This window comes from Engraulis encrasicolus, chromosome 1 (assembly GCF_034702125.1).
Source record: "Engraulis encrasicolus isolate BLACKSEA-1 chromosome 1, IST_EnEncr_1.0, whole genome shotgun sequence".
NCBI classification, from domain to species: Eukaryota; Metazoa; Chordata; class Actinopteri; order Clupeiformes; family Engraulidae; genus Engraulis; species Engraulis encrasicolus.
This window is the reverse complement of record NC_085857.1, coordinates 20,910,346-20,930,082: the sequence shown is the minus strand read 5'-3', so window position 1 is coordinate 20,930,082 and position 19,737 is coordinate 20,910,346. Positions and strand designations below refer to the sequence as shown.

Sequence of the window (19,737 nt, the reverse complement as noted above, 5' to 3'; positions counted from 1 at the left end):
CAAGTTACTTATACAGGAACGTTGTATGTATTAGTGCTAATAAAGTAAAGTGTTACCGAAAACACCCGAAAAGGGGAACTATACGTGAAAATGCCCTTAGTGTAGTACAGCAATGGACAAATGTGGTTGTGTCTCTATCACCAGAGCTATAAGCAAAGAGGCTTGAGACAAGAGGGCTTACTCACGTCATAACAGCGTAGTAGGAAATGATGGCGAGGGGAGTACGGAAATGTTATTCACTGTGGAACAGGTCATAGGACAGCGTGAATGTCTGTCAGCTGTCCTTAACTACCCCCAGCAATTACTGCTGACCAACAGCTGCCATTAATTGGCCACAAATTATCCATCATGGTGTCGCCCCCACTGAACATGTGCAAGGGAGTACGAAAATTGTATCCATCGCACCCACTGACCAATGACCATGATCAAGGGAGTTAATTTTCCATCCACTCGTGTCCTCAGGCAACGCCCCCGTACTACACCGCGGCCAATGCATTTCCCCCCTAGAGATTGTTCTTCTCTGTCGAATTTCTTTGCCTATAAGGGACCAGGTGTGAAAACACTATACATGAAAACACTATACGTGAAAATACCCTTTGTGTAGTACAGCAATGGACAATGTGGTTGTGTCTCTATCACCAGAGCTAACATTCATCACTGTGCACAGCTGCTGAGCAGGCACTGTCATGTCGTGATGCATGCTGCTCACAGTAGCAGCACCAGCACCAGGAACCGCCACTGTCAATATCTGCACCCTGTTGTTGTTGCAGTTGCAGTAGCACATCATTCCAGTTACCGCTGTGCATTCAAGAAGAAACCTTGAACTTAACCTACTATAGAGGAAATCCTAAGATGACATGATACAGGAATTTTAGTCAATTGATAAAGATCAATTATTATAATATAATATAATATAATATAATATAATATAATATAATATAATATAATATAATATAATATAATATAATATAATCAACAATAGTTTTATTTGTTTTGTCTGTAATGTGTTTATATGGGCAGGCAGGCAAATACAAAGATAGACAGACAAACAAATCATGTGGACATTTATATAAAAACATACCCGTAGAGTAGGCTCAATTTTCCTCATTTTGCATCACAACTTTTGGTGGACAGTTTGGTGTGCTGCCTGCTGTTGTTGCCCTTGCAGGGACGAGCAATGACGCATGGTTGTTACTCAGCAGAGAACTCAGCAGCACCATGATACAATAGAGGCTTTACTCGGAGTATGTGCTTAATACACACTCACTTTCACATACTGGTTGCCATCAGAAACAAGTATCTTGGATAATAATAATAATAATAAATTTTATTTTGAGCGCCTTTCAAAATACCCAAGGACACTTTACAATCAAAAACAAATACATAACAATAGGAAAAGTATAACAAAGCTTCAGTGAATTAACAATAGGAGAGTAATGAGAGTAATTAAAATGCAAAAATAAAATTAAAATAAAAGTACAATAAACATAAATGTTTTAAAATAACAAAAAAGAAGTAGAATGCAAAATGAAAATAAAATAAAAATGAGGGGAAAAAATAGATAAAATATGTAAATATGTAGTGGATACAACAGTTAGGTATCTTGCTCAAGGACACACACGAATGCTACTCACACGCACCTCACACAAACTACTCGGTCACACAGTCTGTACAATTCCATGGACTAAGAGCTACCACATAGGCCTTTGCTGTCCATTGCGCCCCAATAAAGACACAGTGCTTTATACAGCTTCACTGGCCGGCCAATGTGATTTAAGACAAGTGGGGAACTGGGGGGAGGGGTAGCCTAAGCCAGACATCCATTCGATTCTCATGCGATTCTCTGTCGCTTGAATCTCGTCGCGGCCGGTGTATTCACCCAGTCACACACACACACACACACACACACACACACACACACACACACACACACACACACACACACACACACACACACACAAGAGGAACGAGGAAAGATAGGAACATATATAGTACACACACTCTTACGTGTATATACCACACACAGAGACACTACAGACAGTGTTGAATGGACTATACCCGATGGGACATGGAGGGTGATGATGAGTCTACAGTGCAGTATGACTGTACACCACAGTCTTCTCCTTATACTATAACATTGTGCCATGAACACACCACCAGTGTTGCCAGATTGGGCTGTTTCCCGCTGAATTGGGCTGTTTAGGATGGCCGTGTGCGGGTAAAAATGGGATTTAACAGAAAAACCTGCCCATTTTCTGCCATAGAAATCAATGGAATTGGGCGGGATTAAGTGCTTCCAGGCATTTTTTGAGCATTTATTGGGCTGGAAATCATCAGTCTCATCTGGCAACCCTACACACCACAGAAACAGATGCAGCCACTAACGCAATTAGCATTGACTCTGGTTGACGCAGAGCGGATAAGAACATCTTATTTCTCCTTCAGAGTTATCAACAGAGGTTCCTCTATTATGTTTTTCGAAATTTGGGAGCCAGCCAGCCAATCAGCCAGCCATCGTCAGTGCTGGGTCGGTCGACGGAGTGTCTTTGTAGTGCACCTTTGTTTTGTCCGAGTTTGTTTTTTGGTGCTACACTTCAGACAGACACAGGGAGGGACGGCGACAAGGGGGAACAAACGGGTCACTTGTCCCGGGCCCAGGGAAAGAAGGGGCCCAGAAACGGGTCGTCTTTGTATTGTATGTATTGGGTTTGGGCCCTTTCAGATGACTTAGTCATATAGGGCTGTCAGAGGCCCTGGACACACGTGATAAGAAATTCCTTTGACATAATCTCATAGCTTATTCATAACCCTACTCCAATTTGGAAAGAAATTACTTAGACATCTTTTAATACACATAATTATAATAACATCGGTTAAAATTGATATTCATCAATGTCAGTGACAGGTGCGTAGTGAAACTAGAACGCACTCAGAGAGTGCAGCCCTCTGCCAAGGCAGTGCAAGGATCCAGATTACAGCCAGAATTGCTTGTTACATAACTAATCGTGTAATGAAGCTAACAAACGGATAACTTGGATAACTTAAAACGTGAATCGTGATATCGAATACAAGATGGCCATCATGGGAGCATCATCCGGTTAGGCACAAATGCTTATGCTGACTATGGATATTCGTGTTATCACACAAGAACAGTGTCTTTTTTCATGAAATGAACTAATATTTTTTTCAATTTAGTTTCAATATCATTGGCCGTAATAATCCATTGCCTCTCGCACACATGCACGCTGGTATACATGCTAGCAATGGGTAGCCTCAGTATAGTGTCTTTTGTCATGAACCCAAATAATCTTGGTGCTGATCTCTCTCTCTGTCTCTCTCTCTCTCTCTCTCTCTCTCTCTCTCTCTCTCTCTCTCTCTCTCGCTCTCTCTCTTTCTCTCTGTTATCTTTGTTTGTCTCATATCCTCTTTCCTCCTGACTCACTCTGACTCTTCAACTTCTCCTTTTGTCCTCCTTTGGTCTCGCTCTCTTTCTTCCTTTCACGTTCCTCTTTTCATTCACCTCTCTGTCTCTCTCTGTCTGCCTGTCTTTCTCTCTCTCACTGTGTTTTTCTATCTCTTGTTCCCCTTTTCTCTCTGTTCTTCCTTCATCTTTCTCTCTCATCTATCTTCCTTTCTCTTCATCATACTCTTTCTTTTCCTCATTTCAATGCCCCCCTTTCTCTCTCCCCCTGTCTGTATCTCCATTCTCTCCCTCTCTCTCTCTCTCTCTCTCTCTCTCTCTCTCTCTCTCTCTCTCTCTCTCTCTCTCTCCTATCACTCTCTCTCTACCCCCTATCTCTCTCTCCTCCCCCCTCTAACCCCCTTGCTCCTCTCTCTCTCTCTCTCTCTCTCTTCTATCACCCTTTCTACCCCCCTTCCTCCTCTCTCTCTCTCTCTCCTATCACTCTCTCTCTACCCCCTATCACCCCCCCCCCTCTAACCCCCTTCCTCCTCCTCTCTCTCTCTCTCTCTCTCTCTCTCTCTCTCTCTCTCTCTCTCTCTCTCTCTTCTATCACCCTTTCTATCCCCCTTCCTCCTCTCTCTCTCTCTCTCTCTCCTATCACTCTCTCTCTCTACCCCCTATCACTCCCCCCCCCCTCTAACCCCCTTCCTCCTCTCCTCTCGCACGCTCTCTCTCTCTCTCTCTCTCTCTCTCTCTCTCTCTCTCTCTCTCTCTCTCTCTCTCTCTCTCTCTCTCTCTCCCCCCATCTCTGCAGCCTTCTGGTCCTTCATGTGGTTCGTGGGTTTCTGTCTGCTGGCCAACCAGTGGCAGGTGTCTAAGCACGAGGACAACCCCCTGAGGGAGGGAGGAGACGCCGCACGCGCCGCCATCACCTTCGCCTTCTTCTCCATCTTCACCTGGGTAACTGTTCTGTTCTTCTGTTCTTCTTTTCTCTCTCTCTCTCTCTCTCTCTCTCTCTCTCTCTCTCTCTCTCTCTCTCACACACACTTTATCCCTCCATCTTTATTATTTTTCTTTTATTATTCTTTTCTTCTCCCCACCCCCTCCTCCTCTCACCTGGGTAACTGTTCTTTTCTTCTCTACCCCTCCCTCCCTCTCTCTTTCTTTTTTTAACCCCTTAGCGCAGCACTATGACTGTCTGTAATGTCATAGCAATGTTGTTATGATGCATTTTCAGAAAGAGAATAGGGTCGCCGGCGACCCCTGCTGCAGTAAGAGGCAACTTACCTCAGTAACCCCCTCCCCCAAAGCCCTCTTATTGCCTCCATCCTTCTCTCCACTGTGTACGTACTCCCAGGCTCGCCGACAGGTGGGGACAAAGGGGTATGTTGTCATTGGGTAGGGGGGCCCTTTCAGATTACTTTTGTCCTGGGCCCAGCAAAAGCTGGCAGCGGCCCTGTGTACTCCCATACTCCTATACCTGCCTATACCTCCCAATCTCTGTTTCTGCCCTTTTCCCTCCATTCCTATCCTACAGCCTGACTGATTGGTTTAGTGCAGTGTTTCCCAACCAGGGGTACGTGTACCACTAGGGGTACGCGAGCACACCTCAGGGGCTACATGGAAAAATTTAATTTTGAATGGGGGACAATTGAGTGGGGGATAAAGACATAGATACGTAGCATTGGTTAGGGTACTCATTGTACACCAAAATGGTTTAGGGGGTACGCGAGACTAAAAAGGTTGGGAAACATTAGTCCAGGACCAGCCCTGTAGACCCGTTCGCAATTTTGAGTTGAGAGCGTTTCTCACTGGATTTGAGTTAGTGGGTTCCTAGACATTAAAAATCACGGAGGTGCTCGTCCACCATAGTGCCAGATTTTTCACAATATGGCCGCCAAATATGGCCGCCATCGCCTATGACAAAAACGTGTGTTTTTTACTTTTAAACTGTTTATACACATGCCATACATCAATTCTGACCAATTTTTGAAGAGGAAATCATTTCTGACCATTGCATGAGGAGAATGTGTGATTGTGACCTTATAAGGTCGTTGCCAAGGTCAAATTTGCTATTCTGAAGAATGTCAATAGACTTCTATTGTAAAAATGAAAAACAAATTCTCAATTATGGTATGAGGAGTTATTTGCTGATATCGCTATGATTATTTTGTGTCAGTATAGTGTCAGTGTAGTTCTTAAAAGGTCAAGGTCAAGGTCAAGGTCATGTTCCAGCCAGGTCTTTTCCCTATTCTGAAGAACTCGGCCATGTGCTTGCCTATTAGGTCATTATTCAGAATAAGGAACAGCCGCTATAAATGTAAATCTAACATTTCCACACAGTCAGAGGACAGGACATTATATGCACTGCAACAGTCAACACAGAGAGGAGCCCCCACTAGAAGAGGAGAAGTGTGTCAGACATCACAAGAGTATACAACTTCACTGCCTCTTTCAAATGCTTGTGCATAACATTCAAAGCGGAATAAGGCGAACACCATTGCATATGATGCTTCCCACAGCAAAAGCCTTCACATCAAGAACCTTCTCGCAACTTTTCACAGGATTGGTTCATGTTCAAGCTACCAGACAATCAGATCTGGCCAGTCTTCCTGCTAGCTATGTTGTGGAATGCTCGAAAAACCGACAGAAAACCATACCTAGCACTTTTACAAGGGAGGATTATACATTGCCAGGTATCCAACTCTGATTATGCTGACAAATCATCACTTTCTGGTACCAAGGGTTCACACTATGCAACCTTATTACCGTTTCAAGATGCTTCGGTGAACAGACACCTTCAAGAGTCTCCAGTGTCGGGCACAGAATTAAGCCAAGCTGATGATATACTGCAGAGGAATTTACCATGCCAAGAGGTACCTGATCATGCAAAGCCAGTGGTTCGACCTGCCCTACCACCAGACATGCTGCTGCATCCTGAAAACAAGCAAGCAACATTACTGCATGTTGCAACTGCAAAAGGTTTATCAGGAAAGTGTGAATGCTTGATCAGCCTGATTCGCTCTGGTGTGTCAGGAGGAGACCTTTTGATGCAGGCTGCTGTACACACACTTGTCTCATCTGCTGTTGTGCCAATGATGCGTGCTGGCTTCCTTCCAATAATACCAAGACCCATTTCTGAGTGTGCGACTGTCAGACACTGCCTATCCAGCTTCCAGTGTTCGCAGACAGATGAACAAGGCATCAATGGCAATTTGGTGTGATGAAACCTGCATGAGACGGAGCACTTCAAGGATCTCTTCCACTGTATTGGCCCTTTCCATTGGATGCGTGTTATTCTCAGATATCAGGGAAAATTGCCTCAAGGTTCTGGCCTGGATGATGCATTGATGCATGTCTCTCCAGTGGGAGGTATTCCAGCCTCACAAGGACAAAGACTATCCAGTGCTTGCACAGGTACAGGCATTGCACACTTCACTGGCTTCAGTTGCCCAGAATTTGAGTTTGAGGCCTTGATTGAGCAAGTGGAGAGCTTGAATCAAGACAAGTCAGAGCTCTGCCAATTCTTTGAAGTTTGGCTGGATTTGGTGGCCATCATTAAAAATGCTGTTGTCTCTGAAAGAGAAGGAAAATAAATCAATATGTGGCTACCATAACGTCCTATGCCAAATTTTGCAGTACGTAACTGCATTAATTACCTATGTTATGGATCATGGTATCTTGAATAAATCAAGGTTCTAGTGTTAACACATTCTGAGCTGTACCGTTGCTTTTATGTAGGTCAGTGTGGGTTGTACAGGATCGCCATGGCTAGTACTGTGCTGTGGGAGGTGACATAAAGGTTGAGCAGCTTTCAGAGAGTATGCAAGGGTCATGGAGGACACTATGTAGTAGGAGCCTGTGAGGATGTGAGCGGTCACCCCCATGTGGGGGGTAAGGCAACCATGAAGAGGGGAGGAAATCCAAAATATAGGTGGTATTTTATTTTTTACAGTGCAGTTCCAAATGTCCAAGTGCAGGCAAAAATCCAAAAGTCAAAATCCAACAAAAATAGCAAAAATAATATTTCAGTTCCAAAAGGTGCAAAAAATGTCCATATACAAAAATGATGCTGAATAAATGCTAACAAAAATGCTAAGAGCTTTTAGCTCCGGTATAGCCAAACAAAGCCCAGCAAAAAGTGTAGCAAAACAGACTTACATTTTTCAGATAGCCTCACATCAAGCCTCCTTGCCCCTCTGTCACCCAAACAGAGAATGAGGGCATCTTATATAGCAAAACCCCTTATCATTAAATTGCACCAATCAGAGCCCTTTGACATCCCATTGGTTCTCCCCCCTAAACAACCAATCACATTTCCCCACATAATATTTACAACATTAAAATTGGCCAAAACAATATCAAAATACATATACATTATCCCCCCACCAATGACATGTCATAACATAATAACCAAAATTACAAATAAACAACTAAATTACGAAAATAACAAACAAAATGGATTGCGGACAAGCTGACAGTTTGATTGACAGCTCACCTCAACAGAAAAGGTGCTCTCTCCCAGCGGAAGCGCTTTCGCTGTGGACGGATGGAGGTGGAGCTGGTGTGTGCAGTGGACTGGTGAGTGGAGGGATGGATGGTGAATGTTTGCGCAGTGAATGATTGGACTGGAGGGGAAACTGTGGTGCGTTGGGTAGTGGAACATGCTAGCGGGTACCTCACTAGATGCTGTGGATGTTATGAAGGGACTGTTTTAACGGCAAAGTGTGAAATATGAAATGCGATGAATGAGAACCTCGTGGTTAATGGCGCCTTCCGCGACAACCAAAACTGTCCAAACTTTACCCCCCAAAGTCACAACATTCTCCCCAACAAAACCCGACACAACAAAGTTCACTTTCATGGTTCAAAAGTCCAGAATCAGTCTTGTATGCGTGTGTGTATGTGTGTGCGCGCGAGTGCCCCGATTCCGAGGCTGAGAGAGAGAGAGCGATAGAGAGTCATTTTACACGCTTGCTGTTGCAACCGCTCTTCGTGCGCGTTTGTAAACGAAGCTGTGAGGAGGGGAAGAGAATTCACATCCTCACAGAGCCACACGCAATGTTAATGTTGCAGCAAAGTTTGAGCTCTTTCCATCAGATTAGAATGATCACTGATGTCCTCAACTTTCTCACCAACAACACCACCTTGAGGCAGACAGAATGCCACCTCCAACATGCATTGAGCACCACTCCACGCCTTACATTCAACTGAAATGTGTGATTGTTGCTAGACTTTGTGGTGGATCCTCAGAATCCATACTCAGTGACCGTTAATGCGCCCGCTCCACTGCACAATCTGCTGAGCAACCAGGTTGTCGCACCTCGCCTGCGCAACCGTCTCCAAAGCTTGCTTGCAAGCTTGTCTTCAGCTTATACAGGCAGGATAGGTTAGTTCTCACGAACATAAGATAAGTGGAACTGTTTCAAAAAGGAATCTTCTGCAGTACAAAGATCAACCATAGAAGACACCAGCAATCATCGTAAAGAAGCAGAAGTTGGTCTCATCTAAAGACATAGCTGAGGCACATAGGAGAATGGACATTGCTGAGGAATGGGGCATGAGTATTCAGCAGATCTCATGATGTCCTTTCAGCATCACCCCTGTTAGATGGTGACCTTCCGTTGGTTGTTAACAAGTCAAAGCTTGTCAGTGAAATTGAGCCTCACCTTAATCTCACCCAATGAAGCTCTGAGTCTACATATTGCCCTCATGTTCGGGTAGACTTCATGTCAAAGATCCGTCAGATGCCTCTGGCAGAATTTAGGCGCTGTCATCAATGCCATCATCAACTCAGCAATAACCCTCTGCTGACATCCAGAGCTCATCCATCATTGAGATGTCATTGAAGGAAGGTGAACACATGGGGCGTACCAACTCAACAACAGCCGTTGACATCATTGGCATGAACGGACAAACACCCATTCCTCACCAACTTGATAAGTTCTGGGCCTCTGTGGAGAACAAGTGAAATCTCCAATTGTTAGTTCCAGACATGATTTATTATCAAACCAGAGGCAATACTACTGTCATTGTCAGCCCTGTTGTTGTTGATGATGAGGTGCTACCAGCAAAGTCAGCTGATGGTGAAGAGATTCCAGAGCTCTTGAACTGCGTTGATGAGGCTTAGGCCAGGTTGCTGGTGCATGTTGAGTGTGCTGTTCGTGTGAAGCAGAGCAGAAAAGTTGTTATAGACTCAAATGATACAGACACATTTGCATTGCTTCTCCACTACAGCCCATATTTCCAAGAACTTGGTATGCAGGAGATTTGCCAGCAGTATGGCACTGGTTAGATGAGGAGAATGCTTCCCCTCCATCAATTAGTCTCTCATCTTGGAGCGTCACTGACTGTGATCAAAGAACATATCCTGTAAGAAGATGATTGCATGAGTAGGGGGGTTGCATGAGGTTGAGACTAAACATGCAGCCATGGTTTCTGATCCAGTCCATTACTTGGTTAACGTTGGAGAGGCCAAAATATTGACCGAGCAAGATGCAACATTGGCTGAGAAGTACTTGGTGCGTGTCTGGGCTGGGGCCAGATCAACCACAACAGCTGTAATATTTCATGATCACAGAGTAGAAATGTACAGCAGTGGTGCTGGAATCAATGCTCTTCCTCCCATCAGTAGTGCTATAAGAGGGCACATTCAGAGAGGGGCATTTCTAGTTCATAGAGTCTGCAACATACTTACAAGAACCAAGGACCCCAAAATAAGGCATGAGCCTAAGCAACATGGGTGGCAGGAGCACACACCTGGCATACTCCTGCCATTAAAATGCCTGAAACCATTATCACAAGATATGATGATCATAATGATAACATGATTTTTCGAGTTCAAATAACTTAATCACTAGAATGATACAATGTTCCACCTTAGTAAATGTATTGTGTTTTGGGCTTAATTTAAGCCTAGGTCTTTATCATCACATTTATTCATTAATTGTTTATGCTATGATGGTCCCTAAAGTGTTAAGAAATATTAAATGTTAGATTTACATTTATAGTGGCAGTTCCTTATTCTTAATAATGACCTAATGGGCAAGCACATGGCTGAGTTCTTCAGAATAGGAAAAAGACCTTGACCTTGACATTGACCTTGACCTTTTAAGGACTATACTGATACAAATAATCATAGTAATATCAGCAAATAACTCCTCATGCCATAATTGATCATTTGTCTCTCATTTTTACAATGGAAGTCTATTAACGTTCTTCAGAATAGCAAATTTGACCTTGGCAATGACCTTTTAAGGTCAAAATCACACATCATCCTCATGTAATTGTCAGAATTGAATTCCTCTCCAAAAAATGGTCAGAATTGATGTATGACATGTGTATAAACAGTTTAGTGACTAACTGGTTTAGTGGCTCATCGACTTCCTACAGAGTGTTTCTTCAGGCACTTGTGAAGTCCCTCTTTGCTGCCCCCCTAAGGCTGTAACTGCTATAAGCAAGGTAGCCACATAATGTGCACCAATCAGGGCTGGGCTGGTAGGCTGGCATACAGGGCATTTTCCCAGTGGGCTGTTGATGTTGTTTTTTGTTTGTTTGTTTGTCTGTTTGTTTTTTTTTCCTTAGAGGGTAGCCCTTAACTTAGATGGGGTGGTCCATTGGTCTACCTTTAATAGAGACAGGAATAGAGACATGAGTTGGCTACCAACTGGGGAGCTTCAGAAAAGGTGCCTTGCTTTGAATGTGACCAGTCCAGAGATGGCCCGAGACTAATGGTGCATTCCAGTCCCAAATCATCCTAGTAGGCGGTTGCCATGGATGTAGAACTTCCACTTCAACTGTCAGCTGAAATATCCAGGTAGGATAAATGTGATCTCCTACTAGGATGATTTGGGACTGGAATGGGCCATAAGAAACGGCCCAAGCATTCTTGCCGTAGACCAGCCTTTCACAGAGCCCCCTGTTTTTTTCTACGACATTATGATTTGCTCAGTTAATCATAAATTTGGCCCCCGAAGACTGTTGGCCCACCGGGAAAATGCCCTGTATGCCAGATTACCAGCCCAGCCTTGGACCAGTCAGACCTGAGGAAGATCAGAAGCGGCTAGCACTGGACCGCCATGGCAGAGATTCTGTATAGAGATATGCCAATGTAATAGGTTGAATGGGCACCTAACATGACCAGGTTCCGGTCTGCCTGAAGGGGCGTGTCATAATACTCCTACAATGAATAGAACAGTCCTTAGGGCTTCCACACACCGGCTCCGACAAAGTGCTGAGCACTGCTGGGCAAAAGTTCGAATTCATTGTTTCCAATACAACACCACACACTGGCGCCGATGTCCGTGGACATTCGCCGATGTCGGATAGCAATTAGAGACGAGTTCTATTTTGTCGGCGCCGCCCATTGACTATCAATGTTATGTTTGTGTGAAATTTGGTTTGGGGGTCCGAATGATGTCGGAAGCAAAGTGCGCCGCAGTGCTGTCGGAGCCAATGTGCGGCCGGTCTAACATGACCAGGTTCCGGTCTGCCTGAAGGGGCGTGTCATAATACTCCTACAATGAATAGAACAGTCCTTAGGTCTGCCTAAAGAGGGATCCCCCCTCCCCTTGCAATAGCAGAACCCAGAAACAATGGGCCAATGGAATCTCTCTCTCTCTCTATTCTCTCTGGCCATGGTCTAGCCAGAACAGACGACGATGCCCCGTTTCTTTCCTTTCCCAGAGAGGGTGCTGGATAAACTATTCTGCTGTGTGTGTGTGTGTGTGTGTGTGTGTGTGTGTGTGTGTGTGTGTGTGTGTGTGTGTGTGTGTGTGTGTGTGTGTGTGTGTGTGTGTGTGTGTGTGTGTGTGTGTGTGTGCGTGCTCCTCAGGGTGGTCTCATGCTCATGGCGCTGGAGAAGCTTCGAAGCGTGTCTTTCGAGGAGGAGTACAACAAGCTGTTCACCCCACAGCCCCCTCCTCCTCTCATCTGAACACACAGCACTCTATAGTCTATTCTAGCACTTCTCTTCTCTTCTCCTTTATCTATCTGTCTCTCTTTCTCTCTCTCTCTCTCTCAGAATACAGCAAGCTCTATCTATCTATCTATCTATCTATCTATCTATCTATCTATCTATCTATCTATCTATCTATCTATCTATCTATCTATCTATCTATCTATCTATCTACCTACCTACCTACCTACCTACCTACCTACCTACCTACCTACCTACCTACCTACCTATCTATCTATCTATCTATCTATCTATCTATCTATCTATCTATCTATCTATCTATCTATCTATCTATCTCTCACCCAATCTCCACTGACTACCTCTGCCTCTCTCTCCTTCTTCTCAATTATCTCTTCTTCCTCTCCATTTCTATCACGTCACCCCCCGTCTCCGGCCTCTCCTCCCTCTCTCCTCCTCTTCTCTCTGTCTTTCTTACCAGCTTACTTCTTCTTGTGCGTGTGTACTCATATGAAACATGTACACATACAGAGACACATTCCAGAATCAGAAACACACACACACACACACACACACACACACACACACACACACACACACACACACACACACACACACACACACACACACACACACACACACACACACACACACACATCAAACTCCTGTCCTCTCTTCCCTCTTGCTACTGACAGCTGTGTGATACACTGTGATTTCACAACTAACCAAATGACTATTAAGTGATTGTTTACGAGGCTGGATTCATTCATTCCGGGTGAACAGGCCAGGCGGGTGGTGCAAGGGGAATTGCACTGGTTTTCGAAAATAGATGGAAGGAACAGGGTGTCGAAGCCTTAACTGCTGAATGGAGCAATATATTGATTTGCTGTGAGACAGGCAAAGATTCATGAGGACAAAGACCAATAATCTGGATAGAGAGAGAGTGTTTTTTGTCTGCGTTAGGGTGAATGCATGTATGTGTGTGGCTCATTCACATAGGCTACGTGTGTGTGTGTGTGTGTGTGCAGGCCTGCTGACAAGGGGTTGCAAACGGGTCAGTTTTCCAGGGCCCAATGGGGGTGGGAGGGGGCTCAGAATTGTTTTTCCATTTCCAAGGGGCAGGAAGAGCTGCCAGCACCTGTGTGTGTGTGTGTGTGTGTGTGTGTGTGTGTGTGTGTGTGTGTGTGTGTGTGTGTGTGTGTGTGTGTGTGTGTGTGTGTGTGTTTGTGTGTGTGTGTGTGTGTGTGTGTGTGTGTGTGAGTACATTGACACGATTACATTGTCGGCACTGCACCAATTCCTATAAGCTTTACAATGTGTTAAATCAGCCGTATAGACAAGGTATATGCAATAGATTCACTCGTATGGGTTTCTTTTGCATAAAACGTTTACATTTCGTCGATCAAAACTGTCCGTGCAATGCTAATTTCTTCATTAATGTGAACGCAGCCAAAGAATACGAATTAACCAATTAACACAATAACATGTTCGTTGAATAAAAATGAAACAAATCTTCGTGTACTGTATGCTGCTTTTTTAACATGCCGTTGTAACATGCCGCGTACGTCTCTTTCCAGACACTGTAACTAACCTCTAATCTCTGTTTTTTTCCCCTTGTGCTTTCTGTGCTTTTATCGTTTGGCCACTCTTTCATTTTCATTCTCCTCCTGCTCTCTTTCATCTTGATCACACACTCCCTCCCTCCCTCCACCGCTCTATCTCATCACGTTTTTTTTTGTTTTTTTTTCTGTGACCTTTCCATCTCCTTCTCCCTGTGCTGCATGCCTGGCCACCATCATTCTGTCCTCTGTCTGTTCTCTCCATCATTCCGTCCTCTGTTCTCTCCATTATTCTGCACTCTGTTCTCTTCCTCATTCTGTCCTATCACGACTGTGTTGCAATTCTGTGCGTCGCACCGCCTCGCGTCTCCTCTCCTCTCCTCTCCTCCGCTCTCCGCCATGGCACATAACTGCCTCCATCTCACTCGCCCTTGTCTCTTCTCCTCCTTTTCATCCACCTCTCCATCTCATTCTCCTCCATACACACATACATATTGGGCCCTTCCCTTTCCTCTCCTCTCCTCTTCTATCCCATGTCTCCTCTCCTCTTCTCTCCTATCCCATCCCATGTCTCCTTTCCTTTCCTCTCCTCTCCTCTCTTCGCTTCTCCTTTCCTCTCCTCTCCTCTCCTGTCCTCACCTCTTCCATCCCATCCTCATTCCATCCCACCTCCATCTTGTACGCCCCCACTCCCATATACCCTACACATGTACATATCGGACCATGCCCTTCCCTTGTCGCCTCCTCCTCCTCCTCCTCCTCCTCCTCCTCCTCCTCCTCCTCCTCCCTCTCCTCCACCTCCTCCTCCTCCTCCTCCTGACCCCCTTACCCATCCCCGCCGACTGAAGGCGGCCCTGTCCTTCCTGGCGTACAAGCGCTACCTGTTGGGCGCCGACTCGGCCATCTTCTCCTCCGACTACACCGACCCCAGCCAGGACGCTGGGGCGGCGCCCTACAGCGCCTTCTCCGCCGGGGACGCCGCCGCGGGGGACCTGGCCAGCCCTGAAGGGGGGCCCACGGCTAACGGCACAGACGCCCTGGACGGGTCGGCCGGCTACCAGCGCCAGGACTACTGAGGAGCTGCCCTCCCGCCCACCCATCAACCCCTCCGGGGGCCGAGGGCCTTGGTTCCTGGGGGCCTCATTGCAGAAACTTTCTAGATAACATCTGAAATCCTAATCCTAACTTAACCCATTTTGAGGAGTAAGGATCCCTTTCCAGAATGTTACTCGAAACATTTTACAGTTCCCGTAGAACTTGATGTTAAGAAGTCTCGCAGAGTGGTTTTGACATTATCGTGAGAACCCCCGAAATTTTGCTTAACCTCTAATCACATACGCATACTGTATGTATCATGCCACTCCTAGGGACTCAAAGATAGGAAAGAAAATAACTTCAGGTTACAGAAACAGACCCTAGCCTTTTTGGCAGTATGTGCTTAACTCCAAAATGCAGTCCTATCTTAAGATAGAATTTCAGAGTTAGGAAGCTTCTATATTGGGGCACTTGCTGTGCTGGCCAACCATAAGCCTAACCCTGGGTTGATAGGGGAGTTGTGTGGAGTGTGTTTAGGGGCAGAGGTGTATATCCACATATGTATGTTTGTGTTTGTGTGTGTGTGTGCGTGCGTGCGTGTGCATGCATGTGCGTGTGTGTCTGTGTGTGTGTGTGCGTGCGTGCGTGTGCATGCATGTGCGTGTGTGTCTGTGTGTCTGTGCGTGTGTTTGGATAGCAGTGTTGGGGAGAACGGTGTGTTAGAAGATTGTTACATGGTGGAGGTGGTAACTGGTAAGGGCATGCAGGATGTGTCTTGTCTTTGATCACACTGAAACAAACATGCTAAGACCTTAAACATTTACAAAGTTTTGTGTCTTCTGTCACCCCCTACACACACACACACACACACACACACACACACACACACACACACACACACACACACACACACACACACACACACACACACACACTTCCACCGCTGCAGTGTAACTAATTGCCAAAGGCACAAAAAAAGAGAGAAATCAATTAAAAGGATGAATACGCCAGGATGTGTTTGAGACTAGCTATAGGACTGCCATGTTATGCAGGTGTGTGTGAATGTGCGTGTGCGTGTGTGTGTGTGTGTGTGTGTGTGTGTGTGTGTGTGTGTGTGTGTGTGTGTGTGTGTGTGTGTGTGTGTGTGTGTGTGTGTGTGTGTGTGTGTGTGTGTGTGTGTGTGTGTGTGTGTGTGTGTGTTGTTTAGATGTCTATTATGTATAATGTGTGTGTATGCACTTCAACTTGAGGTGTCAGATTTCAACTCAGCTTAAAGTATATGGATGTGGTTGAGTTTTTGCCATTCCACCACTGAATGTTAACAAAATGTCAAGAGTTGAGCACACATTGTTGTGTTTGGATGAGTCATTAATACGCTTTTTTGCATCATTATAAATGGGCATGCAAAAGTCAGGCATACCAGCGTTATATTGTGTGTGTGTGTGTGTGTGTGTGTGTGTGTGTGTGTGTGTGTGTGTGTGTGTGTGTGTGTGTGTGTGTGTGTGTGTGTGTGTGTGTGTGTGTGTGTGTGTGTGTGTACACGCATGCAAACAAGTCAGGGTGACACAACTGCCAAATGCTTCTCTTAGGCCTTGTGTGCTGACTAACAGTCATTCCAAACACACACACACACACAGACACACAATCACACACACAAACCTGTATTTGTGGCATCAGTACTCTCAATCCTAAAGCCGATGTATGCGTTATCATAGCTGAAGGATGCTAAATGTCTTGTGTCATGTTGCCAACTACTTTAACAATCCCCCATGGGGGCCCAGGTTCGTATCCGGCCTGGGTCATATCTCTACCCTACACCCCCCCCCCCCTTCCCACTCACTTCCTGTTCAGACTTCTATCATAGTTAAGTCCGAAAAGAAAAAGCCCTCCCCCAGCTGAAATGCTCTTATCATTCGAAATGTTCTACTTTCATTGCTTGTCTATTGCATCACTTCTTTTTTCATTTAATTTCATTTCATTTCATTTCATTATTGTTCTCTTTTCCCCCCCAAAAGTAGCTTCAATTTTCAAAAGTATTCTGCAATTGCCCTCATCTCATCTCATCTCGTTTCAAAGTCAGTGTGTTTTTAAAGAGAAAACTCAATAAACACTGAAGCTATTTTTTCCCTTTTTTGCCTTCGTTCCTTCAAAATCACAGCACATTGACTGCAAACCTCCTTAGTTCTCTGATGCCAGGCCTGCCCTGTCTGTTTTGTGTGTGTGTGACTCTACAGAGTATATGTAAATAGATATAAATAAATGTTTATACAGATTCTGAAATTTTATGTAGACAAAGTCAGCTCCAAAAACGATTTGGCATTTATTTAAATGACATTTTTTTAAAGTCCTTAACGCCTTTTAAGTCACAAAGAAGGAGAGTGTATAACATTGCATGTGTTCGAGAAGACTGCATAGGTAATGAAGGCTCAAACAATTAGAGCTTAATGTTATAGTTGATGATCTGAAATTGCAAGCAAAACAAATGTGACAAAACCTGGTCAGGTTTCGCAAAAAAAAAAAATATTGATGTGTGTCCGGGGGGGAGGGAGGTATTCCAAGAACATGGTTAAACCTAGCTAAGTTAACCTGACAGGAAGTGATAAGCTTAATAAGTGATAGCCTGCAGGTGTCTTTTATTTCAGACAGGGTTCCAACTCTAATTCAGCTATGAAATTCCATGATTTTCCATGACTTTCCAGACACAAAAAAAAGAATTTCCATGACCACTTCCGGAAAAAGAAATGACGTTAAAATGTTTTAAAAAGTGTAAAAACTGAAGATTATCTTCACTGCCGAGCCACCGCCAGACTTAAGTGGGCTCATTGCATTCTAGAATGTTGCACATTACAGCACGAAACCAAACTGTCTCTGGCGAAGCGTTGTTGTAAGAAACAATGTTATACATGAAACAAAAAAGGTTTCGCTTCTACACAAATGTTCCATGATATTCCATGACTGTGCATGCAAAATGGCAAAACTCCATGACTTTCCATGACTGGAAAAACTTTCATGAAATTCCATGATATTCCAGAAATTCCATGACCCGTGGGAACCCTGTTCAGAAAATGAGGACTACGGGCTCTTCTATTAGAGGATTTACCTCAAGGTTACCATGACCACCTTCTTGGAATAACTCCCAGCTCTTCAGAAAATGGCTACATATATAAGGCTGTAACAATATACTGCAGTGTGTGTAAAAGAAAAAAAAACTATTCGGGGCATTACAATAGTTCTGTACAAACATGTCCAAGTCTGTATGGTGCATATTGTGTTCGATCTCTATCCTCTTCTAAAAAGCCTTTCCCTTTCGACTTGGACGATTATAGTCTCGTATTTTGGAATAACTATGGAAAAAAACCTATATAATACCATTATACAAATGTGTCCAAATAAACGGCTGTATTTAGACAAGTGTAAGACTGTGTGTTTATATGTGTAAAAGGAAAAAAAAATAAAAAGCAAATGATATGCCTCTGTGTTTTGTTTTGATCGCCTCCATTTTTATTTGGATGATGAATCATAAGTAATAAATGACTTGCTTGACTCCCATTATTTCAGGAAATTACGAATGTAGTATTATTATTATTATTATTATTATTATTATTATTATTATTTGCAAGGTATGTATTAAAGTATTGTAATAAGACGGAAGTGCCCTTGAAGGGTTCCTACGTTGCTCCAGGGACTGTAAACAATGCCCTGTAAATAATAACTAAATCGCATTAGATAGAAGTGTCAGCTAAGTGTTGTTTAATGTATTATATGGGCATGTACAAACAGTATACTTGATGCAGAAAAAGTTTGTTGGATCTACTTAATTCAATTGTGGACATTGGTTGCATCTTACGTAAACTAGAATTCAGTTCACATGTTACTGATACACGTTTTGTCAGAGAAGTTTGAGATCTTCTCAGTTCTTCTCCCATGTTTCCTCACTTTGTCTCACATACATCTGAATCAACTCAGCTATTTTATACAATGTATTATTAGTTTCACTTCCTGGAACAGTGCTAACATGTTTGCTACCAGCACACGCAGTGGTGAGGGACAGATTCAAACCACAAACTCTCGGATTAGAATGGCCCAGGGACAGTGTCATAATAACGAGCTAGGAATTCAGGATAGCATGTACCAACTGTACCCAACACGACACATGAATCTTTCAACATTGCATCCTGTCACAATTATGCATTTTTTCAGTTTTGGACAATCAGGGCCCCCCTGGCAGGTGGGGCCCCCTAGGCTGAAGCCATATCTAGCCTGTGCAATAATACGGCCCTGCTGCTGTGGCCTAACGGTATAGGGCACTGGGTTACTGTACGCCGGCGACCCAGCTTCCGTCCAGGTCCAGGTCATTTGACGATCCTCCCTCATCTCTCTCTTCCATTCGCTTCCTGTCACCATCTCCAACTGTCCTACCAAAAAAAAAGAAATAATAAAATTAAACACACACACACACACACACACACACACACACACACACACACACACACACACACACACACACACAAAAAAAAACTCTCTAAACCAGGGGTGGGGGACCTATGTGGGTGGGGAACAGTGACGTGCGGTGGGATTTATGGCTGGTGAGGCAGTAACTTTTTCAATATCAGATTTTCAAATAAATAATAGCCAAATAGGCCTACCGACAAGTTCCATATGTCATAGCAGCTTTCTTAACATAAGGTAGGCCTACATATTTCGACATACTGCATTTCCGCAGAGAAAATTCTATTAGATCTCTCTCTCACACACACACACACACACACACACACACACACACACACACACACACACACACAGGATTCAAACAGTGGTCTCACATA

General features: G+C 44.3%; 1 protein-coding gene across 1 annotated transcript in view; it reads left to right on the top strand.

The window, feature by feature from the left end:
* The window catches only part of gpr179 (G protein-coupled receptor 179), a 440,981-nt gene that overhangs the window by 1,271 nt on the left and 419,973 nt on the right, over positions 1-19,737 (top strand). The gene's annotated exons all lie outside the window — the stretch shown is intronic.